A 6,147-nucleotide genomic window follows, 5' to 3' on the forward strand; every position below is an offset into this window, starting at 1 on the left:
TACTCTAACTCATGGTGGGTGCAGGCTGAGATTAGATCTTTGATATCTCCTTTTGTTTCACTCACTTGTTGTAACACCAATGTGGGTTAAACCATCCATGCTCTCTTTTGCTAAACTGCTTAGTTATTTTTCAAATCTAGATGTTCACAGTGATACTATTTCTTTCTTTTTCTTGGCCTTCAGTGGCCTTAAGAGAGTAGGTGTTTCTGAATAAAATTTCTGCACTACTTTGAGGATTAATAAATTAATGCCTGACAGCACTTTAAGAGATGCATAAATGCTTTCTCTACAGTTCACTAAACAATAAAATGGTTTCTAGCGTATCTTACTGTTATTGTTACCCAAGCTGTTTTGCTGTGTTTTCTACCATTACTCAAATCCATCTTGAGCATTGTCTATTTAAAGATTTATGACAAAATACCTACTGCACCTTGTCCAGCAGTTTGAGTACAGGCAAAATGAGCATGTTCTGCTTCAAAAGAAGATTTGAGCAGCTCAAAAGGATGAGTGATCTCAACTTTCTCATTTTTAAAATTGGGTTGCTTGCCTTCCCTGGTGGCGCAGTGGTTGAGAATCTGCCTGCCAATGCAGGGGACACGGGTTCGAGCCCTGGTCTTGGAGGATCCCACATGCCACAGAGCAACTAGGCCCGTGAGCCACAACTACTGAGCCTGCGCGTCTGGAGCCTGTGCTCCGCAACAAGAGAGGCCGCGATAGTGAGGGACCCGCGCACCGCGATGAAGAGGGGCCCCCGCTTGCCGCAACTGGAGAAAGCCCTCGCACAGAAACGAAGACCCAACACAGCCAAAAATAAATAAATTAATTAATTAAAAAAAAAAATTGGGTTGTTGTGCTAGGAGGTCTCTGGGGTTCCTCGGCACCCTGAATTTTCTGGATTTAAAAAGTCACCAGAGAAAGCCAAAGACTTTCCAGAAATGAACAGCAGGTCACCTACTTCCTTGCTAAGGGGAGAAGATTCACAGGCTGATAAATGCCCATGAACACCAGCTGGCAGAGCTGCTTCCTTCTCCACTTCTTCTCTAAATCTGCCTCCCAAAACAAACCCCTCCCAGTTTATGGACTCCATGAAGGTGGATTAGTGGGGGTGGGGAGGTACTGAGCTGGGAATCAGGAGGACTTGGTTTGAATCTCGGCTTTGCCACTTATGAGCCATATGATTTGGGAGCAACTCATAAACCAAATGACCACAACTGCTTTCTGCTCTCCACAAGGGTGGCACAATTCACATCAGGACGGATATATTCTATCGAGGAAAACATCTTGAGGATCTCAGTAGGCCTTTTTAGTTGTGAGAGGATGGGGTGGCGGTGCTAGTTTAGATGACTAGGGTTGCCTCAAAGAGAATAAAATGCTCTGCAAGATAAAAGACAGGAATGCTAGAGTTTTTGTTGGAGAAAGACATTGGCCCCCTGGAAACAAAGATAAGGAAATTGTAGAGGGAAATTTACAAGCCATGCAGGCTCCATGCTGGTAATACAGCTGGGGAAGCTGATGCAGGAAGGGACCACAGTACTGCAGAGGGCAAGGCCAGGGCAAGGGTAGCTGCTGCTCTCCTCAGGGAGTCGATGCCACGGGTAAGTGGAGGTCCGGCACCATCAGATCTTCCAGATTTTCAAGAAAAACCAGAAATCTGGAAAAAGCTCCTCACTTTAAAAGGTTGAAAACTAATTAAAACTGTATTTAGTTACCGTGCTGGCCAACAAAATATGTCTGTGAAATATGTTTGGCCCATGAACAACCATTTTAGAATATCTTGTCTAGAGAGAAAGTGTTTTAATGAAGGAGTAAAAAATAATTTTAGTATAGTCAAGCCTTTTCTGAGTTGCTCTAGTTTGTTTGCTATAAGAATCTTAGGTGACTTCAAATTTTCAGTACAAATTTGATATACACAATAGCTTGAATTTGTGATGATTTAAGGGAATGAAAGAAGAAGGGTGTTACCTAGCCAGGGCAAAGTGGTATAAAAAGGGGTTGGTAATTGCAGAAGTGAGATAAAATTGAGAACTGAGAATTTAGCAGGAGAAATCCGAAGAGACGAAGAAGAGAAAGCATCCCAAGAACATGGAGAGAAACATAAACCCCTCCTGACAGCAAGAATATTGGTGTGATGTCCTGGGCTTTCAGAGCAAATGGAATGGGGGTTGAGCATCTCTAGTTTAGTATAAATAGAAAGAGTGACCCCAGAAAGCTGGAGAACTTGGGACAGGGGCAGATACTTAATTTACAAAGAGAATAAAATGATATTAAACGTACTCAGGGAAACCAGCATTTCTATTCCCCGTGTGGGCATCAGTGTTCAGGATGGGTTATGGAAGGGCTCAGCACCACATTTCTGTGGAGGGAGATAGATTTTGCTGCTCTTTCCATGAGAGTCTTATTGCCAGAAAGGAGACCATAGGCCGTGTCATCTAACTGGTCACCATAATAATGAGCATGTATTGAAAAAAGGCAGTGTGCTCTGTACCATTCAAGAAAGCTGGAAGAGTGCCCTGTCTGATCAGGACCATCTAACTGGATGAGACATGGGGAGGAACAAGGGACGGGGTTGACAGGAAAGCTAGTGCTTAGTGCTAACCTTCATGGAGCACTGTTCCCAACACTTGACATGACTTACCTCATTTCCCCCCCGCCTGGATCTCCATGGTAAAAATAATTGTTATCATCATTTTATGGTTGAGGAAACCAAAGTTTACAGAGATTAGGTAAAATGCCTGACACCACACAGCTGGGACTTGAATGTAGGTTTGTCTGATCCGAGGAGTTAGGTAAAGCCCAGGTACCTAACTCCTTGGCAATGCCATGGTGACCACTGGCCTGTGTATGGCTAAGATCATTGGACTCAAGTCTCTGTGGAAATACTGATGCCAAACCCACAAAGGCACTGCTCTGAGAACAAAGGTTGGTCTCTTAAATTATAAATGTGCCATCAAAATCAACTTCACAGTGCTAGAGCTGGACCATCGTCAGACGACCTGAGCACACGTGGGCATTTCCTCATAGCCCTTCCCAGCCACATGCACAATTCTGGGATTGGGCTTCCACACTGCCTGGGCACCCAGACTTGGGTTTCAGCATGAGTATTTGGGTGAACTGGGTTGGGATTTTTTTCTTACTCCAACCTTCTGTGCTCCCCACACAACTTAAGTTGACCACCTACACCTCCAACCTCCCAGCCCATGTGCTGGGCTGAAGTAAACTCACTATGTTAAGAAAAAGGAGAGAGAGCCTAGAAGCACAGGCATTCAGGGACAGAAAGCTCCCTTGTTTTCTGGTGCAGCTAACCATTGAAATTTCCTCTTCAACATCTCCATCACCAAGAGGCCTATCTGTATCTTCTGTTTTTTTTTTTCTTTTATTTTTACTTTTAAAAAAATCTTAAATTACTCTTATTATATTTTGTATATATCAAAGTAATCCATGTACCCAGTTAAAACAAAAATGAAATAATACTGATATAAAGTCATGAAAAATAACAATCCCCTATCCCACAGCTGCACACTCCCCAAAGGAACTCCTCTTATCCCTTTCAGCAGTTTCTTCCAGTAATCACCTTTATTTTGGTAAATATGTTAATATTACATATTTCATTATTTCTCCATTTTAAACATTAACCCTTGACTTTTTATAATTTGGGATGAGAATTTAGTGCTCTTATAAACCCTCTAGGTCCTCCCAATCCCATCTTCCTAACAGTTTTATCATGGGTTATAGCTAAAAAAAAATCATTGTGAATATATAAATTCTGACTCTATGCATTAAAATTTTTCAAACATTCCACCAGATCTGACATTGTTATATTCTATTGAGCCCCCCACCCCTACTTCCTTCCTCCTGAAGACCATCTTTCCAGAACTCTTCATCCTTTCACTACAATATGGACAGTGTGTGTTCCCGCTGTCATCCTAAGACTTCCCTCTGTTCTTCTACTGATTCTTATGTCTTTTTTTCTTCTTTCTTTGTATTCTGTCCTTGTTTGGTTGTAGAACATCCTGCAGTTGCTTAATAGAGCCTCACAAAGGAGAGTATATGTTCAGTCTTGCAGCTTTAACAAAAACACCTCCAGTGACAGGGAACCAACACACCCTCCATCACAGTGACATTCTGGCTATTCCATATAAATGCTAAAATGTTTTTATTCATTCATAATAACAAAACATTTTTAAACCCTCTGTCACCCAGACATTTATCCCCATGTGTTCTCAAGTTTTCTAGTCTTCATTGTCAATTTCTTACATAATATCCAAATTGGAAGACTGCAGCTCCCACCTGGCATACTGTGGTGAGCTCAGTAACTTCCTTGGCCACTGGTATCCTTGAAGTCAGGATCTGCCTCAACCTAACACCATGTCAGCCTTGATAATGAACTTTGGCCTCTCTGCTGGATACTCTATCCCCTCTCCTGGGGCCAGCTTGGGAACAGCAGATCCGTGTGTCACTTACCTTTCTCCTAGGAATTGGTGGACTTGGAATTAATCTCAACATGCCAGTTCAGTAGCTCTCTGAGGTAGAAATCTCTCCACTGCTGAAAAATTCCCATGCTTCCTCCTGTTCGTCTCTTGGGTACTTGGGTTTTCATTTCCTCCAAAGCTTGGCAGCCTAAAATAAAAGTCTATCCTCTACCCAGACCAGTTGTCATGGGCCCCCATTGCCATCTTGCTCCTGAGCCCCAGTCCCCTTCGTTTCCTTCCTCATACTTAGATGGAGTCCTTGAATGAACCAATCATGCCCTGTATTCCTGTCATGTCCATCTTATCTTATCCTCTTCCTATCCTATCCTTATTCCTATCCTCTTCCCATGGGCTAAATTCCTCTTAGTTCTTGCCTCACGCCTTTGAACCAAACAGGATCTGTGACCTGCTTCTCTCTGGACATGATGTCTGGCCCCATCTTTGAGATTTCTTCTGCTACTTCTGTTTGTTCCAAGCTCCTACCAATCCTTCCTTGCCTTCAGCCAGGGCCAAGTGGTGGAATACTTTAAGCTCCCTTCTAAAAACCAACTGCAGACTTGATTGTCCTTTCTGAAACTCCTGAGAAAGAAGTGAAAAAGTTACTCATGTTAAATCTTATAGACTTTCAGTAAAACTTGTTTAGAATATGGGCAGAATATGTAGCAGTTCATGTGGTATAGTTTTAGGGCACCAGGAGAAGAGCCCTGCCCAAAGAAATGTCACCCACTCAGTATTCACAATGCTCCAAACAACAACATTAAACCAGACAGTGGTTCTCAACCCTGGTTAAAATTCTGAGTCTCCTGGGGAGGTTTTATCAAAGCTAATGCCCAGCTCCACACCCTGAATATGCAGATTTATGAGTCATGACGAGGTCCAGGCAACAGTAGAAAGAGTTCCAGGTGATTCTAATGCACAGTGAGGGCTGTGAACCACTGTACTCAAGGATAAGAGTAAGGCTTACAATATCAATCTCTCTTGAAGAGAACAAACACCTGACAGAGATATTAAAATAGCAGTGTCTGATGTGTCTTCTCACTCAAGGCAGGAAGTGTGCAGAGGAAAACAGAATAGAAAGCATCACCAAGAATAAAGTTGGCCAAGGATGGGTCCTGGTTTCCACCTAGAAGTTAAACATATTTTCTTAACCATTATAACTTGTATGACCTCTGCCTATGGCTTATTAGGCCTTCAGTAGTAAGACCGAGGGAGAGGAGAATGAGTTGGGACTGGGAAAGGGGTAAACATAGCCCTAGGGATGCACCTTGAGGAAAAGAGGACCTGGCCAGGAGCTTGAATATAACAACCTGAGTGTAACAACTTGTGTGTAATTGGGACTTGCTTTGTTAACCATAACATCCAATTTGCAGGTGATAAGCTTTGCTCAAGATGGGAATAGAGGGGCAGGTACTGATTCATGATTCCAGGGAATAGGATATTTTTGAAGCAGGAGAGTGACATTGATTGAGAAGATGAGGCAGAGGTTTTCCCTTGTCCTGTCCTGGCCCCTTGGATGGCAAGGGCTAAGTAGATTCTCAGGGCTCTAGCCAAGTAGACTGGGGTTTGGAGATGGTGCCATCCCAGCCTGGAAGTGGAGTGCAAATGGGGCAGCCTCCCTGTTGTCATGGACAGGGCAAACCTAGGAAGAGGAAGGATGGTTTGGAGAAAATGAATGATA

Source organism: Balaenoptera physalus, assembly GCF_965194825.1.
Source record: "Balaenoptera physalus genome assembly, chromosome: 4".
Classification (NCBI taxonomy): domain Eukaryota; kingdom Metazoa; phylum Chordata; class Mammalia; order Artiodactyla; family Balaenopteridae; genus Balaenoptera; species Balaenoptera physalus.